The sequence below is a fragment of the Pongo abelii genome, chromosome 15 (assembly GCF_028885655.2).
Source record: "Pongo abelii isolate AG06213 chromosome 15, NHGRI_mPonAbe1-v2.0_pri, whole genome shotgun sequence".
In the NCBI taxonomy this organism is placed as follows: domain Eukaryota; kingdom Metazoa; phylum Chordata; class Mammalia; order Primates; family Hominidae; genus Pongo; species Pongo abelii.
Window position 1 is genome coordinate 86,294,276 of NC_072000.2, and position 27,838 is coordinate 86,322,113.

Here is a 27,838-nt window from a genome sequence, read left to right on the forward strand (position 1 = left end):
GTGACATGAGAAATAAACCCTTCAAAGCCCATTTTTTAAAGACTCATCTGAAATTTCAGAGGTCACCCCTTTGATTTAATACAATAATAAAATGATGAATTAAATATGTTAAAGAGTAAAAGCATATAATTGGATTGTTTGTAACACTCTGGGTAAGTGCTTGAGGGGATGGATACCCCATTCTCCATGATGTGATTATTAGGCATTGTATGCCTATATGAAAATATCTCATATATCCCATAAATATGTACACCTACTCTGTCCCCACAAAAAACTAAAAATGAAAAATTTAAAAAGTAAAAATTTAAAAAATTAAACAAAACAATAACAACAAAAATTATCATATATCTTTTTTTTCTCTAACCCAAGTTGAATAGTCAAGTATATGAGGCTGGAAATCATCCCAGGTTCCCTTTTCTACTCATATTCTTTCTTAACACACTTTTCCAGCACTTTACTGAGATCCTAGTTTAAGAATATAAACCTTTTCATGGATAAAAATGTAGTTCAGTTATTTTTACACATATATATTTGATAATATTTAAAATTAACTAACGACAATGTTTTTAATATATTTCACCAACGGAAGGTCGAGGATTGAATAGCTGGGTTGCACAGTGACTGCTTGTGGCGCAGTTGATGTTACATAGTCACCACACCCAGTAGATGAGCGGTATTCCTCAGACTTCCTGCCTGATGGGTGAGATCATGTGACCACGTTCTAGCCAATAAAACAGCTGTGGGTGTAAAATATACTACTTTCGGGCCTGGACCAAAGAAAATTCTCTATTGCTATGACTTGAATCTTGTAGGGTGTGTTCTTAATCCAATGTGACTGGTGTCCTTATTGGATTAAGGACACCAGTCACATGTTGCCATGTAACAGAGGAAACAAATATTTGAAGTGCTGCAGCTGCAAGGCAATGAATGCCTGGGACTACCAGAAGCCAGAAGAGTCTAGGAAGAATCCTCTCCTAGAGGATTAGGCAAGAGCATGACCCTGACAATACTTTGATTTAAACTTCCCATTCCCAGAACTGTGAGAGAGGACATTTCTATTCTTTTCAGTCACTAAAGTTTGTGGTACATTTTTACAGTAGCCATAGCAAACTAATACACTACACTCTATGCCCTCTCTCATTTATCTCACCAGTTGGACAAATGCAAATATCCAGTAGAAAATGGAATGGCAGAGCTACTTGTTGGAAGAAGCTTGGATTTTAAGTAACTGCATGAACCAGGTACTATACCATATCTTCCTGTATTTGTCAGTGGTATGAAACACAAACAACCTTTGTTTTGTTAAGTCCTGAATTAGGAACTTGCCTGTAATCTCAAGCCTCTTTGATTGAATATATCATAAAGCCTGGCCTGTAAAAGTTGTGAAATGAGTGGCAATCACAATGCAGATTATTTTGGAGTTTTCACCTCCGGAGATGCTGCGGATGCAATGAATCAAATAATCCAACATGTTTCCTGCATGTTAGGAGGCTGTGGATCAATACGGGTTCACCTTTTCATCTCAGGTCCAGTGATCAGGACTGTAGAGGCCACATTGTTCTGCCTCATAAATTTACGACCCATGTTAAATAACATGAGTGACAGTAAAGACAAGGAGATTGGCTGTAACTTGTGAGGGTAAAACTACCCTTTCATCTCCTTTAGTACTATTGTCAAAGTATTCAGTTTTCTTTGATAGTGTTGGTACTTTTTCTGAAATTGTAACACAAGGAGAAAGGGGAAATTACTATTTATAGCTGAACAATTAAGTTTCTGTAAATACAACCCATGGATGTATGTAATTGCACAAACCCTCTTCATCTTATGACATCTAGGGAAGATTTTGGAAGTCAAATATTCACTTTAACATCTTTAGCTATTTGTGTTTGGAAAGGCAAAAGAGTAGACTATTAAAGGAAAACATGGCCAATTTAGCGAGATGCAACCAGCAGGGAATATAATCTTACCGGGATTTAGCACCCTGTATTTGAGACCCTCATTGAACACTAACTAGCTGCATGAATTGGTGGGAATTTGCTCAGACCCTGTGGTCTCCCTTCTGTCATCTGTTGACAGAGGGATTGGAGGGCTTTTTCAAGGTGTTTGGAGAAGCCAAAGCTTTCCAGGTGTTTGCTCAGAGCCTAACTCAAGAAGCTTCCACTAGAATTGTCCTGCCTTTATGTGTTTCACACGCCGTTTCAGGAGGAAACAAACAAACAAACAAATAAACAAAATGTAAAATGGTGCAGTTGCTTTGGAAAACAGTTTGGCTTTACAGAAAAAGTTAAACATAGCAATAGAATTTCTTACCATATGACCTATTAATTTTACTTGTAGGTGTATAACCCCAAAACAAAACAGGGACTTAGATACTCATATGTTTATTGCTGCATTATTCCCAGTTGCCAAAAGGTAGAAACAACTCAAGTGTCCATCAACAGATAAAATAATAAGCAAAACTGAGGTATATACATACAGCAAAATACTACACAGACGTAAGAAAGGATGAAACTCTGATACATGCTACAACATGGATAAATCTTGAAAACATTATGATAATTAAAAAAAAGATGGATATTGTTATTATTCCACTTATATACAAACACTTATATACAGAGACAAAGTAGATTAGAAGTTGTTAGAGGATGGTGGGGAGAAGAAATAGTGAGTTATTGCTTAATGTGTATAAAATATCTAGAATTATAGAAAAGTTTTGGAAATAGTGATAGTTGTACAACATTGCAAATGTTATTTATATTACTAAATTTTATTAATAATTGTTGAAATGGCGAGCTTTATGTTCTATTTTACCACAATAAAAATAATTAAAAATGAAAAAATATTTTTGAAATTGAAAATCAAACAAGTGGATCTTAAATGTTCTCACCACAAAGAAATGATAAGTATTTGAGGTGATAGATATCTTAATTAGCCAAATTTAATCATTCCACAATACACATGTGTATCAAAGCATCTGATTGTAACCTATACATAGATAGAATATTTGTCAATTAAAAACAAAATAAAACGTGAAAAAAATAATAATAAATATCCTTTGACCAAAGTGTTCCATGTCAACAAAAATTTGGGGACTGAATGTATCATGCCCAACAACCAATACAACTTTTTCCTTGAAGAACAGGACAGAGTCTTTTTATAGGATTGCCTCACTCTTCCAGAGTTTATATTTCCTTAGACATAGAGATAATTCTGCCAGATGAAGCAACTTGATTTCCATTAGCTCTGGCTCTCAGAAGGAGAGCTGTGTAATGATGACAGTTTGGAGCCAACAATGGTTGCCTGGGCAGCTCTGGCATTGAGCCCTGAGTTGAGTTAGTAACTCCATCAGTAACGGTTTCAAGGCTAAATGCTTTAGAGAGAACACATGGTTCTAGGTCCAAATTAGAGTGTTGTGGTGTCCCTGAATATTGGAGGGTCAGTAGGGGAAGCCAAGAGACACTTCGAGGCTTTCTTTCTTCCTTCCTATTTAAGTAAATAGGGTTCCTGAGGGTTGTCAGGAGGAGGACTTTTGAGTGTTTTATGCAATGGTTGATGCTGCTACATATTTTATTAGAAATTATCCTTACCTACAAACTGCCTGACAATAGTGACTATTCTATGTAATCTTCAAAGAACTACATGTTCCTTTATCTTTTTCTCAGTGTATGGTCAACATGTGTGATGGTTCACTGAGCCTCTAACTGGGTAATGCGGAATATGTTTTTCTCCTCCACACCCCTTCTTTTTGCCTTATGTTTAGGATTGACCTAGGCTGATGAAGAATGTTTCTTTAATGAGATTGGCCAGAACTGTCGACAGTCAGAAAAACCTTGTGTTGTTTTTTTTTGGGGCTTTCCCATATGATGGAGCCCCACCATTAACGAAGTCTCTTTTTGTTGTTTTTTGTTTTTTTTTTTTTTTGGTCTTAGAGAAGAGAAACGTTTAGGGACATACTTAAGAATTGTCAATATACATTCCTATATTAATTGAGAACAACATTTGCATAGTATTAACATTTTACCATTTGCCAGTTATAAAACAACACATAGCAAGATGAAATGGCTATTTATCTTTTCTTCTTATATTTTGTGAAGCAATGTGAATATGCAATTATATGAGAATGCATCTTATTTATGTTAAATCATTGGCAATAAAGAAAGTAATTGGCAGCAGAGCTCTCTTTAAGGCAATGTTCAGCCATAAATGCCTGGGAAAGAATTTACAAAATGTGAAAGTGTATTTTTAACATTCCACTTTTATTAAGGCCCCATCAGGATGAGTGTGCCCTTTTCTTTGCTCTGCTAAATTCAGCATATATCATTAAAGATTATTTTAAATTCCCAAGAAGTACTGGGCCCCATTTATAAAAGACAGGACTTATGTTTCCAAATGGCCATCATCAAAGAATTTTGTAGCAACATCATAGTGAATTTGACTGGCCAATCTTAGATACATATATATATAGTCTGAATAAAATCAGCCTTTCAATGCTCGAATTCTTTCAACATTGCATCTCTCTCACCCCAGTGACTGAGCCTCAAAACTTGCTGGAGGTAGAGCAGACATCAGAGAAATAAAGTAGGTGGCATATTGAATTACATGTGCATGCCAGCTGGATTATGTTTCCTTAGGAAAGATGAAACCAACAACAAAGGTGAGATCATTTTTTATTAGGATGATATTAATAACAGTTAGAAAATTTTTAGTACCTATTGCTTAGGAGAAACCTCCTAGAGCTAGCTTCTTTAACATTCAAATATGATCCTACAAGGTAAGTACTATGAAGGAAAAATATACCTTGTTCTGCATCAGTAAATTGGGGAGAAACTACATATTCTAAAGGTTTTCCTGAGAAACACACATTAAAGCAAAAATCTGAAAATGAATATCCACTAGGAGAATGGAGAAAAGGATGTTCCTGGTAGATGATGGGGATATACAAAAGTCCTGAGTTAGGAAATAATTCAGGCTATTCAAAAAGCAGACAGCAGGCCACGGTGGCTAAAGATTAGTATAGGATGAGGAGTATGACTTCAGAGAAGCAGGCAAGGGCTAGGTCATGAAGGTCCTATCTGTGACCCCTCATGGGAATGAGCTGTTTATGGTGACTATTGCGTAGATGTTGTCTATGTTCTCTACCATGTTGAGTGAGTGAGATAGGACACTAAGCTCCACCCCCTTTTTAAAGACAAGTTTTCACTCTATAACCCAGGCTGGAGTGCAACGGCATGATCTTGGTGCATTGCAACCTCCTGAGTTCTGGGCTCAAGCCATTCTCCTCCTGCCATCTCAGCCTCCCAAGTAGTTGGGACTACAGGCATGCATCACTATGCCTGGCTAACTTTTGTATTTGTTTGTAGAGACGGAGTCCCACCATGTTGGAACTTCTGGGCACAAGCAATCCACCACCCTGGGCCTCCTAAAGTGCTGGGATTACAGGCATGAACCACCATACCTGGCCACTTTTCTTGATTACCAGAAAATGAAGGGTCACCCAAAGCTTTTGTGTGGGTAGTATATTTTATTAGAACTGGGTTTACTGATAAAGTTATAGTGTAGCCATGTAAACAAATTGAAAATGGAATGTTAGGTCTCACTCTAAAAAAACACCTCACATCAATATCTGTCTCTGAAAAGTTTGTTTCTCTCTCTTTTATCTTCCTTCCCTTTGCCATCTTCTCCCTTCTCTTGATCTTCTCTCTCTCTTCTGCTTTCTAATTAGCACATATCTAATTTCTGCTCATTTTGAATGCAGATCAATTTAGCAATCTTCCTTCTGTTAACTAATATTCACAAGGACTCACCTTCCACCCCAAATTACTTGACTAGAAAAATAACTTTATGTAATAATGACAGGCTCATTCTCATGAGGATTCCTATGACATGTGTTTAGACAACTATTTTTTATCCCCATGCCTAAAATTGCAAAATTTTAGTCTTTCTGATTCATACACATGCAGAGACACACAAAACATTTCTTGCATTTGTTTGGTGATAAACTTATTGGCAAAGGCCAGTTCAGATAAGAAAATGACCTAGACAATATTTCAGTTGTGGTTTAACTAAAATGATTTCAGGATATTTCACTCTCCTGACTCCATTATACATAAACCAGATAAGTACAAGTTCTCTTTGTTTTTGAAGATGATCTATTGTTTAACTATTCCTTTCTAAGCAATCATGATCTACTTTTTCCTGTTTGTGCGAAAGTCAGGATTCTTGGTTGCAAACAATAGAATCCTCTCTGACTGGTTTGTGCTGAAGATGATATTAGTTAAAAGATTTTAGGTAGCTCACACACTGTCAAGATTGTGAAAGTACCAGCCTCAGAAGTTATTCAGCCGGGAATAATACCAAGTTATATTAGAACAGGCGAACAAAAGAGACAAAAAATCCACTTAGAGACATCAAGCTTATAAAATCAACATAATTTGAAGATTGATTGGACAAGGAGATAAAAGAAGAGAGAAATTAAATATGAATTCCAGATTTCTGGTTAAAGAGTGAGTGGTGGCCAGGCGTGGTGGCTCATGCCTGTTATCCCAGCACTTTGCAAGAACAAGTGTATTAAATGACGGGGCTGGGTGCGGTGGCTCACACCTGTAATCCCAGAACTTTGGGAGGCCGAGGCAGGTGAATCACCTGAGGTCAAGAGTTCAAGACCAGCCTGGCCAATATGGTGAAACCCTGTCTCTACTTAAAATAAAAAAAATTAGCCAGGTGTGGTGGTCGGCACCTGTAGTCCCTCGGATTACAGGCACCTGTAATCAGCTACTCGGGAGGCTGAGGCAGGAGAATCACTTGAACTGTGGAGGCAGAGGTTGCAGTCAGTGGAGATCGTGCCACTGCACTCCAACCTGGGCGACAGAGTGAGACTCTGTCTCAAATAAATAAATAAATAAATACAGAGTGAGTGGTTTGATAATTCCATTTACTAGGCATTGTAGAGATTTAAAGTTTCCTCCTGTGTTTGGAAATTTTTACATTCTGAATATGTCACCCTAAAGTGGACACTAGAATTTGTTTACCCAACTTTCTTTATTGCTAAGTTACATGACAGGAGACCTTTTTCCCCAAGAGGAGGAGAATGAGGACAAAGCATATGCAGGATCAATCTTTGGGTTCATATAGTGGTGGACAGGTTGAATTCTTCAGGAGAAGAAGTCACAGGATGTTTGGCTTCCAACGTGGAGTGTCTTCATTTGAGCTAAAGTGTTGCAGCCAAGCAGCAGGAGCCATAGTGCTTTTGCTAGAACAACTCTAATGGGATGTGACTGGGTCTAATTCTTAGCTACATAACTTCTGGTTTTATTGCTACAATCTTTAATTTCTGTTCAACAAATCTGGCTCCCCTGCCAGTCTTTATTTTCCAGTGTAGTCAGTCATCATTTTAAGCTTTAAATCTGATTATATCGCTCCCCTATCAAATCTCGCTGGTGGCATTTCTCTCTGGCCTAAGTCAAAACTCCTAAGGAATTTATTTTCTAGTTCTACTATAATAAATTATCACAAATGTAATGGCTTAAAACGAAAGAAACGTATTTTCTCACAGTTCTGGAGGCTAGAAGTCTGTAATCAAGGTGTCAGCTGGGCTATGCTTCCTTCCAAGCCCCGAGGGAAGGGTCTTTGCTTGTTTCTTCCCACTTCTGGTAGCCCCAGGTGCTCTTTGGCTTGTGGCAGCCTAAGTTTTGGATCTTGTTGGAAGCTTCTAGTATTTAATCAGTAAATACTCTTTAAACACAAGTTCCTGATGCGGAAATATATTGTAGTTGGTTGAAGACTGTATGTCGCAGGACCCTTCCACAACCTTGTCTGTCTAGGAATGACCTTGGATAATAGTCCTGTGATAATCTCTTATTAGTAAACTGTGTCCTCTAACAACTTAATGAAAATGCAATTCCACAGTACCCTTTTAGATTGTGTCCATGTCTCTTGATTTATTAAAGCTGTTTTATAACTTAATTTTACACTAGTCATTATAATGATAATTAATTTATTACTTCCTAGTATTATAATCATTATTAGTTTCTAGTAACATCAAGGCTTCAAATACAAAATATAAAATCAGTGGTTCATGCAACCTCCCTAGATTTACCGACTGTTTAGATGGACTCCTTAGAATTCAGGACTAAGAGTTCTAATTTCCACTCTATATTCTATGTCAATGCCCCTCTCAATTACTCTGAAAGAGTAAGTCTTGGTATTCTTCAAGTGGCAGCTGGTACAAAAGTATTTTATATTCGTCCTTGGATCCTGTTTCTGTATTTATGGATGAATATGAATATGTCTGCTTGGGAGATTTGAAAATGTCTGTGAAAAACACCAATTTAACATTAGTATCTCATTCTCTGAATACTCCTGCCCCTTCTGCTAGCTTTTTGGTTCTTGAAAGAAATGTGCCTTAATGGTTTTATTTTTAAGCTCCTCTTATTGTATGTATAGGTTGTATAAAGAATTAAAAGGAAAGAAGAGATGAAAGTTTATTAGAGAAAATTTTTCATCTAATTTTTTGCTAAATTAATTTAGGGAGCACTTGAATACCAGCATTGCTTATGTAATAAAATATATAGTAACAAGGAGATGCCCTTTAGTGGCATAAATTGTCATAACAAACTTCTAAATGTCAACATCCCACATAATACTTATCACCATAATGCTGATCTTGACACAATGCAATTCATGTAATCCATTTCAATGTCTGTCCACCCTCCACCTCAATACACCAATAAATACATGCACACACATACACATAATTGGAATTACAGGAGTGTGGAAATCACTATTTGCTACTGTTTATCCATTTGCATATTTAGCTTAAACTGCATAGGGACATTGGGTGAACTTTAAGAAGTGGAATCCCTCCCCATTGCTCCTACACTGAATATTTTCATTTTCCTGTCTGTCTCCAGGCATTATGTGATTCTGCAGAGTGTGTGTCAAAGAATTTGGGGCTCGATTAGTTTGAATGGAAAAAATTTACATCTTGGATAAAGCAAATGTGGTATAGAAGCACAGTGGAATATTAGCCTTAAAAATAAAGGAAATTCTGCAACAATATGGATGAACCTAGAAGATATTATGTTAAGTAAAATAAACCAGTCACAGAAGGGCAACTACTGCATGATTCCACTTATATGAGATATTTAAACAGTCAAACTCATGGAAATGAAGAATAAATTGGTAGTTGCAAGGGAGTGAGGAAGAGGGAAATGGAAAATTATTTTTCAACAGGTATAAAGTTTCTGTTATGCAAGATGAATAAGTTCTAGATCTGTTGTACAATGTAGTATTTGTAGTTAACAGTATGATATTGTGCATTTTAAAATATATGAGGATAGATCTTATGTTGTGTTCTAATCAAAAAACAAACGAGCTCATACACACAAAAGAACACAGGAGATTTTTGAAGGTGATAGAAATGGTGATACCCTGATTGCGGTGTTGGCATCATAGCTATATATTCATGTCCAAACTCATCAAGATGTCTACGATAAATATGTACAACTTTTGTATAACAATTATGCTTCAACAAAACTAAAAGAACACCAGAAATATTTCTTACTAAGATTGTCTCATATATCTGAAAGATGTTTTTGAAATTGTGGCTGTTACTCCAGCAAGATCTTATCATTTAGTGTATGATATAGAAGATGCATATATTATATCATAAAATTTGTTTCTTTATAATAATGTTGTTAACTCATTTGGTTTCCTTTGTCATCAGTTGCCTATTATGCATTTAAAAATATTCTGGCTGGGCTCAGTGGCTCATGCCTGTAATACCAAAATTTTGGGAGGCTGAGGTGGGCAGATCACTTGAGCTTAGGAGTTTGAGACCAGCCTAGGAAACATGGTGAAGCCCTGTCTCTACTAAAAATGCAAAAAATTAGCCAGGCATGCTGGCGTGTGCCTGTAGTCCCAGCTATTCAGGAGGCTGCGGTGGGAGGATTGCTTGAGCCTGGGAGGTCAAGGCTGCAGTGAGCCGAGATCATGCCACTGCATTCCATCCTGGGCAATGGAAGTGAGACTTTGTCTTAAAAAAAAAAAAAAGTTATTCTGTTGCCGGAATGACAAAGGGATCCATGGAACAAAATATCTAAGAATTTCTGCCATAAGTCATGTAAGCTGTGATTTTTGTTTCTTTCATCTTATCTGAGAGGCATTTACCTTGTGCTTTGACAAGTTCCAACACAGTAAATCAAAGGCTACAATAACCTGGGCCATTCGCTATGGTCACAAGCAGATGATACAGCTCTGTAAGTCCTAGGATAAAATCTCCTTCATTCTCCCTTACTCCCAAGATCACCCTGAGCTCAAAACTCTTTCTGGCTTTTAGTTGCCTGCACATTAACTCTTTCTCTTATTTCACACTTGTCGCAGAGCCACTTACCTTTTAGGCAGTATGAAAATCTGGGTTTAAGTCCTGGCTCTTTCACTTGCTAGCATTATGCTAGTAAGTTACTTAACCACTCTGTGCCTCAGCTTCCTCAACTGCATGATTATATTCTTCCATTGGTTGGTGGTGGTGATTAAATGACTTAATATATGTAAAGCCATTAGATGGATATCTGGCAAATAGAAACTGCCATATGAATGTTTGCTATGAATGTCTGCTACTACTCTTAGATGACTGTGTCCATGAGTCTTGTAACTATGTAACAGGTCACTATAATTTTTAAAGTTACAGTGCTGTTTAAAAAGGAAGCCCTATATTATGGGCTGCCTGAGTTCATCTTCGCCTGCGCTGTTTTATTCCAGCTGCTGCTAAAGCAACCAGCAATCTGTGGGCTCATCTCATGCTTCAAACCTCTCATTTCCTGCACTGGGCTTTCTTGATGTAGAGGATTGGAGACTCTGTACATTTACATGTACATCTTAGTGCCCAATCCAGAAGCACGAGGGAGTTAATGTCCTAAGGGAGGGTGGTCAATGCATATATTTTTCATGTTTCCTTGTTTCTTGGAGAAGACGAAGTTCTTCCTTTCCAGAGCTTTATGTACCTCTTTTAGATTGGACTTTGTCTTCATTACCCCCTTTGTATTTGCTAGCACCATCTTCAGAAGGCACTCAGAATGCCTGATCTGATGACATTGCCTTAGATCAAGAAACCCACTGGATGGCAAAGAAGAAGGATATGCTAGCTATTATGTATGGCATTATCCAGAATTGGCTGAATAACGTGATGATGGATTGCCTGTTAAAGACTTGGCTAGAGTACAAGGTCAAGGCCAACAAGTGTGGGTTTGGGATGCTGACCTCCAAAGTGCAGTACAGGAGCTGAAACAATGACCAATATAAAATGCTGTGCCCCCAATACCTGGAATATATGGATTCAAGAACCAAGGGAGAGTAAAATTGGTCCATCTCACCCTAACTCTAAAGGATCCATTTGAATTGAAGATTTGTGCTTCCTATCCCACAACATAAGCCTCTGTACCAATAGTTTCCAGTTCCCAGAAAGAAACACTTCCATCAGGAGACAGTAAATAATTTAAACACTGCACTTTAAACCATGATTGTCGTTTAGTTTCTTCAGCTTTTTTATGCTAATGGATCAGCAAGCAAAGAAAGAAGCTAATGAACTAGTAATGTGATCAGCCTTGATTACCATGAAAAACTAGGGTTGCTACCAGATAACGGGGGTGAGGGAGAAGTATGTCTGAAACCTGGGGATTAATTTGGGTATCCTTTCCTTCTTCCATGCCCAGTGATGGCAAACAGGCAATCACAGAAACCATGGCCCACCAAAGGCCAGGCAACTACAGGCTCAACTCCCTATGCAAACTCTTATGCTAGAAAAATGTTGTTCATAAATAATTTAAAATGTTGAAAAAAGAGTAAGAATTGAATAAGGGAAAAAGCAAAACAAAAATGAAACAAAGCAGAAAGGGTTAGAGCACCTTTAAAGAAACTGTGAGAATCTATAGCACTTGATTCTGGGGATGAACTTAGTGCACACTCTTTTTAGTAACTACATGTTCTTACCATGTTTACAGAATGACTGTGGATTTTCTGTCAGTGGTAGGTTGGTACTAGATCAATTGGTATTTTTGTTTCATTTGCACTTCTGTGCTGGTTTCCTGCAGTGAGTTGTGTGGAGGTGGGTCCAGAGTAATTGTTTCATTGGTGTTTGTTTATTCATTCACTGCGTGTTTTATTTCCATCTATACCAAGTAGGTTGGGAGCTCGAAAGAAGAAAAAAAGAACAATTGTTCATAACATAAATTCATGTTAAGAACCACTGATAAACAACTTAATTATCTAGTGATTCCACGAATCCTGAATTTTAAATTGATTCCTCAGGGGTATATTGAAGGATTCCCTATTAGTCAGCCTGTTTTTTTTAACAGTCATTTTTAAGGTTTTCATTTTATTTTAAAAACTCTATTTCATATAGGCCATATTTATATTAACATTTGAATAAATGTTGGTGTACAAGAACAGAGTTTTCATATACCTTGTGAAATAAAATGTTCATACAATTATATAATCTTCTGTTCTTTGTGTGACTAGGGTAAAGAATGTAGGTATAAATTCCAATTCTACAACTTTCTAATGAAATAACATGGGCAGGTCTTTTCTATAAGATTTGTTTTTTTATCTGTGAACAAGAGAATGCTTCTATTAAGAAGAAAAAAAGAATAAAAGATTGAACACGCAGAGAATATGTGCACTTGGGCAAGTTATGAGCCTCGTTGAGATTTGGCTTTCTGACCTGTGAAACATGGGTAGTAGTATCTACTTTGTAGAGTTGTCGTGAGGGCTAAATTAATTAATTATGTGAAGCACTAGTGGCTGCACCTGGCATGGAGTAAGGTGTTTATTATGGGCCAAGCACTGTGCCAACCACTTCACATATAGCATGTCATCTATTTGTCTCCCACATAGCAGGTACTGTCAGTCTGGAAAGAAGAAGCTGAGGCAAAATTAATATAAGCAGAGAATGTATCTGAACCAGGCTTGAGGATTGCAAACCAGAAGGAAGAATAGATTCAAGTTGCCCTGAATATTTACTCTGATTAGCAACAGCTACCAGTGAATTTTTAAAGGCAATGAAAAAGGGACAGGGAGTGGGTTGATACAAAGTTGTTTTTTAGGAATTCTCATTGGTTTACAGAAATAACATTGATTAGTGGTTGGCTATCCACTGTTAAGCTGTAGAGTGTGGGTTAAAGTGTCTGGTATGGCATTATTAGGTTGATCTGTAACTACTAGCAGCAATAGAAAGCAGTTTCAATAGATGAATACATAGCTCAAAGGGGAGAGTAGGATATGATTGCAGTCTCATTTTATTGTCTCTCTGGGCCTGATAATTAAAACGACTTGTATTCCTCAGATAAAAGTTCTTTTCTCATTACTATTATTGTCATCCCATTTTATAGATGAAGAAACCGAGTCCTAAGAAGATTGTTATTTGGTTAAGTTTGTAGAGACAATAAAAGGCAAAATCAGATTTGCCACCCAGACATTCTGGCTCTATTCTATTCTATTCTGCCTCTCTAATGAGCACTTGCCAAAATCCTGCAAATATTCTAAGAATACTATAAGATAATGAATGCAAAAGTATTTGGTGTATTGTAAACTGAAACACAAATGTTAAGAAATTAAAAGTTAAACAGAAAATTGTGTCATTTTGTACTTACTACTTATAAATTGTCCAGTTTAATTTTTAATTGGCCATTGGCAATCTAATATTGCAGGAAATTGACATCACATATTTTGAAACTTAACTGTTTTTTTACTTTGAGAACTTATCTTATTTTGATTTTTTATGTAACTTTGTTCTTTTTCTAATTCTAGAAGCAGTTTCAGACTCCAGTCAAACACAGTTCTGTATTGAATAAGATTCTGCATCAATAAGGAGAAGTGTCACAGGTAAGGAAACTGAGGTAGTTCAATGCTATTGACCAGAAAGTTGGCAGGAGGTGAAAGAAATATGTGAATGTGTTTAGGGCTCTTCTCACACAAAAGGTATCCTAGGGAACCTGAAACAAGAACCCATCTCCAGTGCTGAATGGTTGAGTTTATTTATCTACTTTGCACCTGGTTGTATGCTGGGAAAATGTTCAGCTAACAGACTTGTGAAATATTCTAGTGTGTTGAAGGCACAGCCTTCTAATTCCTTACTGGTTACAAATGTACCTCACCTATGTTTTCTCAGACCATAAAAAATAAAAGTTGAGTCTAAGTGTATTCACATGTAATGTGGTGGTACTTATAGAACCTATCTTATAGGTTTGTTGCAGGTATTGAATGAATATAAGAAAAGAAATTAACACAATGTCTGATATCTAGTCATTGCTCAATAAATAATAATTATCATTATCTATCTCAGTGAGGCTTCTGCACCCTGAGAAATCTCCTTGTTATTTCTGGAAGTAACCAGGTCATGTCTCATGTGTGCTCACAAAGAAGTCATAGTATGAGCTCATGGTTTTTGGCTTTCTCTTCCCCTGGTTTGGAACCTGCCTCTGGAGCCTTCAGTGTCTGCTGGGCTGTGGGTGCCCCCTCCCCACTGCCACCTCAACCGTGGTTCCTGGTATTGGTTCTGAAGTATGCCATGAAGCCATGATTCCATGGCAGTTCTGTGGAGTCTCTCGTGTCTTAATGTGGCAGCACCTTCCTCCTTTAAGCCTGCCCTGATTCTGGGGTCCCAGTGTCAGCAAGTTGACTGCCTCATTTCTCAACATTTTACAATTAGAAGTAGATCTTTCAAGTTGTATGCTGACAACCTTCCCTGTTTAGATCTGGATCAGTCCATGGGGGATGCTCTTTAAGACAAATTTGGATAATATTCTGTCCTCAATTTTGCTCCTCTCCTTGCCTGCCAGACTTTGTCTTTTCTTAAAATAACTGCTTTTCAGGGATAACTTGTTCATTACTCCTGAAAAAAATAAAGACCTTTAATGGGCCCCTCTCACATAGCCTCTAGATGTTTCTTAATGTCATTAGTAAGCAGTGCTTAGTATCAAACTGAACTATGCTCCAAACACACAAGGAACATTTATACTAGCAAATAAAGAAACAGTATTAAGTATGTCAGAGGCGTTGGTATTTTCTTCTGAGTATTTTTTATAAAATGTTTATCACTTTATTTCTTTTCAATTCTGGTAGATGCTGGCTTCTATGACTTTGGGTGGCATTGCACAGTATAATTCTTTTTCGGTAATAAAGAGCTGCTTTGTTGAAGGTCATTCTTTTTCTAGGTTTACTTATAAACCACACAAGAATAGATCACGCTGCCCACTCTCCTTTGAGTCATAGTCAAGCTTTCTGTTCTCTTTTGAGTGTTCAAATAGTTGATGGCTGTTAATATTTGTTTAGAAATTGCTAGTAATTTTTTTTGGCATCTGTTATAAAACCAGTTTCAATTGATGAGCTTTTTGGACATTCCACACCAATAGGAGAAAAAGAGAATATTGATATATTCCATACTTTTTCAAAGCTGGTACAGCTAGAATCAGTTTCAGTCTGTAAAGAATTTATTTATTTATTTATTTATTTATAAGATGAACAGAGCAAAGAAAACTTGAAAGTACCGAGGCACAGATGAGTCAACAGGCAATAAGTATTTTCTTATGACTTTGTACCTTTCTTGAATGTCTAGTCAGAAATGTCAACTCTGTTTTCTTGCCTTAACTCTGAGTAACTTTTATCCTATCAACAACTTTAGTAATATTAACTTTCATGTCTTTATCTACTTGGACTGAACTACAATGATACACCTAAGTTGATGTGAAGACCTTGAATTTTTATAACTTTTTATTTTTTTAAGTGTTTATGCAGCAAATGATAAAAAGAAATGAGTCTACTTTTAATAACATACAAGAAAGTCAGCCTAATTTGCGTATCAAACTATGTAGTTACATTAGCATTTCTCTGAGAATAAGCTATATATAAAGCTACAGTCGTATTGTAATTTTTCCTAGATAAGAAGAGGTTTTAAAAACTTTATAGTTATAAGTCTCTTAAACCCAAGATAGCTGAATGACTACTTGGAACCTCCAACTTTATATTTTAGTAAGTAATTAATCTTCTCTTAGAAAGATTTAGTGCTATCTCCCACACCAAAAAAGACCCATGCAGAAGCCTTTTATTATTATTTTTTTAAATCAGAAATTTTCTAACTCCAAGCATTCCTTAGCTCAGCTAATTCCTACGCATCTTTCTAATTTCAGCTTAGATGATTTTCTAACAGAAAGCTCTTTCTGATCGATTCATTAATTTATGTTAGGTGTACTAACCCCCCCATGTATTTAACAGCACTGCTTACTTCTTATAGTTTACCTTATCATAAGAAAACATCTATCAATTGCATACACCAATTTCATGTTTTATATCTTATTTCTTTAATTTCTTCTCCAAACAACCCTTCTACTGGTAACAACTTAATCTTCAGATAAGATACAAGAAAACGATGACCTGAAGTTACTAAAGAGTGAAAAACAGGAAGCAGATTCAGGAGGAGAGGTCAAAATTTGTTATAAGGGGTCAGAGTAAAATGAGTTTCATGTTTTTATGGCTTTTATTCTGAGGGCAGGCCAAGGTCAGCAATGTACGCAGTGGTTAAAACTATGATAAAAATCTGAAGTCTTTTTGACCTGAAAAACAGAGGGCAGAGGTGGGGGAATATAGCCATGACAATGAGGGAGGGAATCCTAAGATATAGAAAGCCAGAGAAAGGGAGCTCCAAATTCTCTGTAAAAATACTGTTCAAGCCTCTGGCTGACCCCTGATCTGTGCAAGTGCAGAAAGACTCAAAGCTTCCTAGCTAGTGATGAAACACTGAACTGAAATTGAGCTGCTACTCAAGAAACATAATTTGCATATTGAGTGTAACCAAGTTAATATCCTGTAAAAACAAAAACATCAATACCCTTTTGAGGAGCATGACAGAATATAGAATCTCTACAATACACTATTTACAATGTCTGGGATGTAAGACGAATTTGTTCTCTGTCTGGATAACCAATCTCAAAAAATAATAATAAAGAAAATTCAATTCGGATCAACCATGAGATGATCCAGATGTTGGAGTTAGCAGATGTATATTTTAAAGCAGCTATTAATTATATTCAATGAAGTCATGGTAAATAAGTTAATAATACATGAGAAACATAGAAAATCTCAGTAGAGAAATAGAAGTAAATGGAAATTCTAGAATTGAAATAGAAGAAGCAAAAGTAGAATTCCCTAGATAGGTTTAACAGCAGAATGGAGATGATAGAGTCATCAGTTAATTTAAAGATGGTTAATAGGAGACTAATCTGAAGACAGGTAAAATAAGATTGAAAAAAATGAACAGGACTTTGGGGACCTATAAGGCAATAAAATGATAACAATAACAAAAGCATAGCATAATCAAACTGCTGACAACCAAGGGTATTGGGGAAATCTTGAAGCAGCCAGAAAATAAAGAAATTTCATATACAAAGGAGGAAGAAAATTAATATATGAGAAAATAAACCAGAACAGTGGAGGAATGGAGCAGGGGGAATCTGGGAATTGACATGAAAAAATTTGGGGGTTGATATCATGACAGAGGTTTGGGTTGCATAGGTGTGTACATTTCTTAAGACAAGTGTATATTTAACATTAGTATGTTTCACTGTGTGTAAATTTAAAGTTTACATCAAAAGAGGAAATAACTAAATAAGAAATAGCAGTTAACTCCCACTAGCTTGAGGTACTGCAAGGCAAGAATCACTTCATTCCCATCATTGTGTTTCTTGTGGGGACTATAGTGCGTGACATAGGGTAGATGCTTAGTAATTTTTTTCAGTTACATTTAATTCCACATATTTCTTTTTCATTTCTACTGATGTAATGCAGATGAGTAGAACACAACCAAATTCCTGTAAAATAAATAGAAGGGTAAAACAAAGGATCTGTATAATCATGGGCATCATAAGCTAATGAGAACTGAAATATTATATTCAGTGTAGGTCATGTAATAACACATTAGAGCTTGCATTTTTTATATCTTCTGTTGCCCTGTATCAGGTGTCTAGTGTAAGCCATGAGCTTAACAAACATGGTATCAGAGAGCCTGTAACTTATATTATCTATAAAAATACTGCAAATATTATCCCTATTTTTTTTTAGTAGACCAAACAGTAAACCATACTAAAGAAAGGTAAAGGATCAAGATTATATTGCTGATAAGTGAGTAGCTATGTCAGTCGGGGTATTGGCAGGAAATAATTCTTCCCAGATGGTTCAAATGCAGTGAGGTTAATGATGACCTATATATAGAGAGAGATGTGGGTGGGGTAAAGGGAGTGAAAAAGGAATGACAAGGTTCCTTCTGGGAGCCTCAGAGACCAAGGGAGGAAATTAGCACCCAATGAGAACTAGAACTAGAGAGGAGTGGGAAGACTGGTGGGGACCTTAGTAGTGAAGGCTTGCAGGTGTTGCTCATTGCTATTGCCTGCAACGTGGTATGGAAGAAGGGAAAAGAAACCCAGCCCCTCTCATTTCTTGCCGTCTTATGTACTGCAATTATTTTCCTTTGGATAAACCCAACCAATTGCCAACATTCAAGGGAGCTAATGGGGCCAGTGTCCCCGGGCAGAGAGTAGATTATGGGAGTGTAGAGAATGGAATGGAGGGGTTGGGGGCAGTAACTGGAAATTAACCAGTAATTGTAGCCACAATCAGATTTGATCCCATGTCACTGTGTCTTGCAGGCCCATGATTTTTCTTATTTATCACACTGGCTCTCAGTTTAGACACAATTTTAGTAGCAACCATGAGTTTTATTACAGTTAGAGACTTGTTGCACTAGTCACTCTCAATTTCTTTTCCAGCAGTCAGGAAGTCATCACAAAGCTCCTGAGTTTAAATGCAGAGTGGAAGATGGGAATGAACCACTATCACTTAGCTTAGTTCTTAGATCATTAACTCAGATATTGCCAGCAATCTTCCAAATTCAATGCACCCTTGTCCCCAGGTTAGTGGACTCTTTTAGGACTTTACATGAATGAAGCTGAGTTACTAATTAAATGCCATAAGGCTAACTGATGGATGGTTACTCTTTCATGTGACATTTTGGAGTCTAGAAAAGATACGGATTAAGATAATCGTTCTCCAGCTAGCTAGATGCAATGCAGCTAAGGAGAAGGGCTATGGTTCAATTATTTTCAGCCCAGCAGGTCTTTTAGAAATGTCTTTTAGAAGTGCCAGTGGTATCCAATTGTTTCGGCAACATTAGATACAAACTTTTTCTTATGAGATGTGTTGAAAATACAGAACAAATGAAATATTTTTTATAAGTGTCCATTAAATTAATTAGTCTCACTGAGCCTTAGTGCCTTAGTTTCTTTTATGCAAATGCAGATAATAATAATATGTACCTCGTATGATGGTTGTGAAATTTAATGAGGTAACAAATATAGAGCACTAATAATAAAACTCAATAAATGTTAACTATCATCATCATCAGTATTGTTTTTCTTTGGGCTCATTCTGATGAGGCTGTCAATAACAGTTTTTTTTTTTCTTTTGTCTTCTGCTTAAAGGGCTAGGCAAGGAATTCATCCATGCCTGACCAAACTTACTCAGCAGTGGGTTCAAAAGATGGTGCATAAATGTCCTAGGGCTGCCATAACAATCACAAATGGAGTGATTTCAAATAACAGAGATGTACTCTTTCACAGTTTTGGAAACTGAAAGTCCAAAATCAAGGTGTCAGTAGGCATCATGTCTTCTGGAGGTGTAGACACCTCACTCCAATATCTGCCTCCATCTTCACATTGCCTTCTCCTCTGTGTTTTCTTCCTTTTGCATCTCATATGAACACATGTCATTGGAGTGAGGAAGCCAGCTGGTTAATCCAAAATGATATCATCCAGAGATCCTTAACTCAAGTAGATCTGCAAAGGCCCTTTTCCAGATAAGATCACATACACAGGTTCTGGGTGAACATATCTTTTGGGGGCCACCATTCAAACCACTACAGGTGATCACCTAATCCAAGCGGGGCCTATCCATAGTCATCAAACTCATAGGGAGAGCCTGTATAATAATCAAGACAGCATAGAGGGAAGTAGGGCCTAATATTGAGCCAATGGGGAAAGAGAAGGAAAGGGAGAGAGAGGAAAAGAGAAAGAGAGAAATGATGAGAAAGAGAGAAATGGAGAGTATCAAGGAAACACCTGGATCTAATTGAGACCTAAGTCATTTCTACCTCTGGACTTCTCAGTTCCATGAGCCAATTAAGTGGTTGTTTGTTTGTTTGTTGTGTGTGTGTGTGTGTGTGTGTGTGTGTGTGTGTACTTTACCTAAGCTTGTTTAAGGTGGGTTTTCATTACTCATACCTGAAATAATAATCAATATTGCAGCTGCTAATACTTACAGGTGTTAATTCCTTTCCTGTATCTGTCCTTGGTAGGAAGGGGAGAAGGAGCTGTTGAAAGGGCTTCCTGCTGAGTGATCACTTCAGCTTAAGTTGAAATTGGAGTAGATAGACTCTATCCCTCCTTACACAGCATTGTAGTTGACTGCCTACCTGTCTGTCTCCCTTCTGGGATGCTCAAATCCTTATGAGATATCATACAGAGTGCTTTTTATTTTCTAAGTACTGCATAAAATCTTTGCATGTATTATATTTTTAATAACCTGATAGTAAACCCATGAGATTAAATTATCCTCATTTATAGCCAACAAATGGTGAAGCTTGAAAAGTTTGTTTTGTCAAATTTCTTACAATTAGCTTATGTCAGGCAGCAACTATATTTCTTCACTGTTGTATTGCAAGGATTATCCTAGGGCTTGACACATAGTAAATCAAGGGTTTTCAAGGTGTGTTCCTTGAAGAAGCAGCATCAGCATCACCTGGGGTCTCGTTAGGAATGTAGATTATCAGGCTCCATTCCATACATACTGGATCAGTAACTCTTGGGATGGGACCCAGATCTGGTGATTCTGCTGCACTAAAATTTGAGAACCACTAAGTAGATATTCATTATGAATAGAAAAATCATGAAAATGTTGAACAAAAAGCTGAAAGCCTTTATGAAAGGAAAAGGTTTAGCCTGAAGTCTGTAGTTTCCCAAGAAATAATACTATTTCCAACATCAGAGTGACAGAAAATGTCTGCTGCTTCCCTAAAATTATGGCTCTCCTTTATGTGATCTCAGCTGACTGCTGTTATACCCTTGCATACCCGTGGGTGTGTTCAGTGCACAGCAGCTTAGAACTCACCTGTTATACACTTGACACAACCACAGGTACCAAGAGAGCAATGACTTTCTTGCCATCCAGAGAATGGAGGGCTTCTCTTCTCACTCATGGTCCTGAGCCTCATTCCCCCGCTTTTTTTTAAGCACAAACTTGCCAACTTGCCAGGAAAAAAATCATCTTTTTACACCATTTAGGCCATTGCTTACCTAATGAGACATATCATGTGATAAAATTGCCACCTGCTGGTTGAGATATGAGACAGTTCCCAAGGGTATAATTACATATGCTGTTTTTTTTTAAAATATTTTAACTGTACCTACTCCAAAGACACGTCTGTAGAGTAAGTTAAGTTGTGACAAGCTATAGATTAGAACTGAGATTTTTGACACTTTTAAAATGGCAGACCAACAATCTACTAGATTTGTGGCAGAAGCCCATCCACTTAATTTTAGAGAAAAATGTGTCATAGATGTAGGTGTATATAACATGTAGAATAAAACTGGACTAAAAAACAAAAAGAAAGGAGCAGCAAATAGTACTTCAAAGCTTAAAACTTTGGCACATACATTCATTTTGAAAACAATGTTTCATTTTATAAATGCCATATTATATGTAGAAATAAGGTAAGGTGAATGGAAAGCTAAATATCTCTTTACAACAAAATTTTAAAATATGTATTTCTAGGAAATTTCAGAATGATTTAGGCTTTTAGATGCAGTCCTTCCCTGTGGAGTATTGAAGTGTTATACTAGTCAGGATAAAATAGGCTTTGCTCCAAAAACAAATTAGACTTAAAATATCAATGACCTTACAACAGAAAACCACCAACAGTGGTTAATTTCTGTCTCATCCTATATGTCCCAGACAGTTGGTAGAAAACTCTTCTCCATATAGCCACCCTAAACCCCATGCTAATGGGAAGGCCTAATAACTTGTGGTTTCATCATCTAAACACTAGCCTCCAGTGTTACCAGAGCAAAGGATCACAACATACATTGGCTCCTCTAGGCTCTGTCCGGGAAGTGATCCACATCACGCTCCACTCCTTGGGCAGAACTTATCAGTGGACCCACTTCCGTGTGAGAGACTTGGAAATATAGGTGTAGTACGTGGATTTAGGGGGTGTAACAAGTGTCTTTACTCAATGTACATACTTGGTTGAATTAACTTAATCTTTTTTTAGGCTACCCCATAGCTCAATACACTATACATTCTGATAGCCTGTTGGAATTTCAGGTAAAAATATTCAATTCTCATGGTAAGATATAAACATTCTCTCTGCCTCCTTGCATAACCAGAACATGTGAATCTGCTTTCCACAGCTGATATCCCGCTTCTACCAAAACACTAAGAGATAAAAATATTGCCTTATGGGATTTTACAGGACTATTTTTTTCAACTATTTTTCCAAGACTAAGTAAATTCTTGGAATCAGATTATGTCACCAAAAAGTATGATTCCTGGACCTCTTTAACTTAAACTTCTCTAGACATATCTTTAGTGAGTTTAGTTTTAATGTAACACCCTCAATGTTTATCAAACGTGAATACCAGAACACAGACATAGCATATATATAAGTTCTTAGGTCTTTTTGCATATAGACCCTTGGATACCCACAATGAAATGCAGTGGACTTTGGAACTAGTTAGTTCTGGGTTTGAACCGTGAGTCTGGCAGTTTTTGTCTTAGTCATCTGTTGAAGTCACTTTCTTCTCATCCTTCTTAGTATCCCAATATAGGCGATTAAACTGAGGACTAGTCTAGCCTTGTGGTTAAGAGTTTGAATCCTGGAGTCAGGCTTAGGTTTGAGTCCCAATTCCATCACTTACTAGGCCTTGGACAAATCACTTAATTCTTTGTGCTTTGATTTATTTATTTATTTATTGAGATGGAATCTCGCTCTTGTTGCCCAGGCTGGAGTGCAATGGTACGACCTCGGCTCACTGCAACCTCCACCTCCCAGGTTCAAGTGATTCTCCTGCCTCAGCCTCCTGAGTAGCTGGGATTACAGGCACCTGCCACCACCCAGCTAATTTTTTATATTTTTAGTAGAGATGGGGTTTCACCATGTTGGCCAGGCTGGTCTCGAACTCCTGACCTCAGGTGATCTGCCCACCTCAGTCTGCCAAAGTGCTGGGATTACAGGCATCAGCCACCATGCCTGGCTATGTGGTTTGATTTACTCACCTGTAAAATGAGGATAATAGTAGTAGCTGTAGCAAAAGTTATTTTGAAGGGTGTATTGGTTAATATGTGTAGAAAACTCTTAAAACAGTGCCTGGCATGGAATAAGTACTATGTTAATTAGTGTTGGCTATCATTATGATGAAATTAGATAAAGTTGGTGGAGAATCGTCTACAAAGTAAGTGCCTTATTATATAGAAACAGTAAAATTTGAGTCATTCATAGTGATATCAGATCCTTTTTTATTATCAAATAAAAACAATGTGAACCTTTTTGCTCTTTTTTTCCCATTGGCTACTAGGAAACTCAGAGCTAGATTTAATGCTCTATTGTAATAGCTGCGCAACCTTACGCTGTTGGATTTATACATGTATATAAAATGCTACAACCATCTTCTGTATTATAAAATGCTACAATCCTCTTTTGAAAGTAGGCAGGCTATAGATAACTTTTTTTGGTAGTAGCAATGTACTAAGAACAAAATATTTTTAAAACAAAAATATGTGGCTTTTTTTCCCTTTTTTTCTAAGGCAGTTCATACCTGAGGTATGTTCATCTTACTGTGTTACCTGTGTTACAGAGCCAACTTCTGTAGGAGTTAGACATTCTTCTAGAAGGAAGGAACTAACTGAAATAATACTTCAAAAACACTCACTATTTAAATAACTGAAGATCTTTAAAATTTTACACACTATTTTCATGTTTTAATGACTTCATTCTCCTCTCACTAAAGCTACTTCCTTCCTCCCATGTCCTATGTTAGTCACTGATTGGCAAGTACTTTGCTCACTCTGAGCTCTGCTCTCTATAATAAACATGTGTGATTAAATACCCCACTCATGAAATACAGAAAGGAGAAGCAGAACTGAGAAAGTTTATTTCAGACCACTCTTGATTTCCTTTATCTGGTTTGTTTCTTTTGCTTGCTGGAGAGGCAAAGTTCCAGAAAGATCTAAGACTGTTGGAAAGAGCTCAGCAAAGTGAAAGAAAATATGGTCTGTGGCAGGTTGAAAGTATTGAATTCTTAGGAACTGTCAGAGGCCAACTGTATAATAAACTTGAGTAAATGACAAGCTGATGGGGAAGAATAATTGCCCAGAGGTTTGTGGTGAGTATAAACGCCTAGGAGGAAGAGGAAATGGAGAAGAGGCCTTCAGGCAGCATGGCTGGGAGCAATTGAAAGAAAGGAAGCTCTCTCTCTGCCAAACTCCAAGTACTTATTGTTTATACTGTTTTTTATGGAATTAGTCATTTTTATTACCCAGGACATTTCTTATATGGTTTTGTTTTATCACCCAACCTTTTACCTGTGTATGTCTTATTTCCACAACATAACTGTAAGTTACTAGATGGCAGGGAACACAGCTATCCTTCTTTGTCTCCCTGTCAATGAACAAATCACATGGTTCTAACACTAGCTGGGCTGTTCACTAGTAGCACAAACTAGAACAAATTACATGAACAAGTTACATTTTCATTTCTCCTGCAAAATGGGTTAATGATATCCACACTGTAATGATTCAGAGAAATTTAATCATATACAAGATGCTTGGATAATAACATTTACAAGTTGTAAATGCCAGTTATTATCTTTTCCCTCTCACGGTGGTGAATCCATGTCTTTCACAGAGCAAGTGTAATATATTACACTGTTACAGTGCAGATCAGTTCAATATATAGTATATAAATATAGTATAAATATATAGTTTACATATATTGTACTTATGTAAATATACAATATATTAATAATGTAAAAATATATTGCTGTATTAGTCAGAGTTCTTCAGAGAGAGAAAACACCAATAGAAGATAAATAGCTAGCTAGCTAGATAGATAGATGATAGATATGTAGATGTATTAGAGGGGATTTATTAGGGGAACTGGCTCACACAATTATGGAGGCTGAGAAGTCCCACAATAGGCCATTTGCAAGCTGGAGAACCAGAGAAGATGGCAGCACAGCTTAGTCCAAGTTGGAAAGCCCAAGAACCGAGTAAGCCAATGGTGTAACTCTCAGTCTAAGGCTGAAAGCCTGAGAGCTCTGGGAGGCTGCTGATGCAAGTTCCAGAGTCCAAAGACTGAAGAACCTGGAGTTCCAATGTCCAAGTACTGGAGAAGAACGGTGACTTATTCCAGAAGGGGCAGGGAGGAGGGAAGAGAGAGAGAGAGAGAGAATTCATCCTTTTTTCACCGTTTGGTTCCATCCTGGCCCACAGTTCATTGGATGATGCCTGCCCACCTTGAGTACAATCTTCCCCACTCAGTCCACTGACTCACATGCAGATCTCCTGTGGAGCACACCGTTACAGATATACCCGGAAACAACACTTCACCAGCCATGGAGGCATCTCTCTATCCGGTAAAGTTGACACCTAAAATTAAGCATTATGAGACCACCCCTTCTGAACTTGGCACCCATACGGCATCTCCTTAAATTATACTTAATCTGCAAATAAAGACAACAACAAGGTTATAGTTCTACCTAACATGATACAATTATCTTATATACAACAAAAAATGCACTAATTCCATCCCCAGAAGAGGAGGTAAAGTTCTTGAGTGATGTTTATTGTTCTCCTGATATCCCATAATTTAAATACTATTACGTAAATTTAGCAATACCTAAATACTGATACAAAGTTGATAAATCTTATATTGTTTGATAAATGAATGAGAGGGAAAAAGGTATTTTCTTAATATATGAATATATAAACACATAAATACATCCTTAGGAATACAGGGAGAAAATATTTATGATAATGACAATTCTCATTTCTGTAACTGACCACATTTTGGTAGCTACTTGTTTCATATGTTTCTTAAGAACCATAAGAAAATTATGGTTCTTATTCTGGCCGTTTGATCCCAACTTTCATTCTTGGAGGGTCTGGCTCATTTGTAATCCTGCCTAAATTAGGTTATTGTAGTTTCCCATTGATATTAATTATAGGACATGGTAAGACTAAGAGGCACTTTAGGAGATCTCCTGTATTCCAGACATGCTCTTCTTTACCTTCATTGTGGAGTAGTAGTCCAATTTCCACTTTGTAGTCTGAATCAATTACTCCACCCAATAGTGTAGCTCCCTTCTTAGCCTGTTGACTCAGAGTCATGAGGAATACAAAGTGGCTGGGTGATAGTCTTAACTTCCAGTTCAATTGAATCATTGTGTCTCCTGCTTAAAGCATTCCTCCCTCTGGAACTCAGATCTTCAGGCCAGCAGAATATAAAGTCACAGAAATAGGAAGGAAAATGTTTGTTAATGGGTCACTATGGGTAATGGTAAGTGGTATCACTCCCATTTCCATCCTTTGATTCCTGGATCTGTGAATCTTGTCTGTGGAAGAAACTACTATATGTTGGATGCTGATTTAGAGAGTATAAAGCCTTCTGAAAAACCTTTCCCCAATCTGCAAAATATTGTCACCTACCTGGTACTGTAACTGTATCTTCAAAAGGCTATTCTATCATTCTCTCAGGGCAGCTGCTTCAGGATGGTCAGAAACATGGTAAGGCCAGTGAATTGCATGAGCATAAGCCATACTTCTTTGGCTGTGGAGCAAGTTTCTTTGTCAGAATCAATGCTGTGTGGAATAAAATAACAGTGGGTGAGGCATTTTGTAAGTCTGTAGATGATAGTTTTGGCAGGATCCTTGCATGCAGTGAAGGCAAATCCATATCTACAGCAAGTGAGTCCAGTAAGGACAAATGCTTCCCATTCCATGATTGAAACAGCTCAATGTAATCAACCTGCCACCAGGTAGCTAGCTAATTACCCTGAGGAATGGTGACATATTGGGGCTCAGCATTGGTCTCTGCTGCTGGCAGTTGGGGCACTCAGTGGTAGCTGTAGCCAGGTTGGCCCTGGTGAGTAGAAATTTATGTTGCTGAGCTCATGCATCAACTCCATTATTTTCACCATGGCCACCTTGTTCATGAGCACACTGGCAAATGAGAGTGGTGGCTGGGAAAAGGTGCTGACTGGTATCTACAAAATAGGTCATCCTACCAACTCGATAATTAAAGCCCTTGTCTGCTGAGGTCACCCTTTGGTAAGCATACACGTGAGACACAAATATCTTCACATCCTTTGCCCATTCAGAGGTGTCTATCCACATACCTTTTCCTCAAATTTGTTTTGTCATTAAATATTCAATCATGTCCCTTTCAAGACTCTGACCATCCAACCGAACAGCTGGCTACAGCCCGTGAATTAGCATATACACATCTAGCCATTTCTCCTTCAAAGCAAAGTATACAACTGGGTTCACTGCCGAAAGTTCTGCCCATTGAGAAGATTTCTCTTTACCACAGTCCACCAAGAATGTCCCAGAAAGAGGTCGTAGTGCTGCAGATGTCCACTTCTGGGTGGTATCTGCATGTGCAGAGCAGATCATCTGTAAACCAGGTCCTAGTGTTCTGTCATCGGATCATAGGGTACCCCCCATGAGCCCATAGGTGCGGGCTGGG

At 37.4% G+C, this 27,838-nt stretch overlaps 1 protein-coding gene across 1 annotated transcript in view; it reads left to right on the top strand.

Moving 5' to 3' along the window:
- Window positions 1–27,838, top strand: part of LOC129049872 (uncharacterized) — a 447,079-nt gene that overhangs the window by 406,781 nt on the left and 12,460 nt on the right. Inside the window, exons 6-8 of the mRNA XM_054530617.2 lie at window positions 1,154–1,241; window positions 4,528–4,654; window positions 13,801–13,875. The gene's annotated coding sequence lies outside the window, so the exon portion shown is untranslated. The remainder of the gene's footprint in view (window positions 1–1,153; window positions 1,242–4,527; window positions 4,655–13,800; window positions 13,876–27,838) is intronic.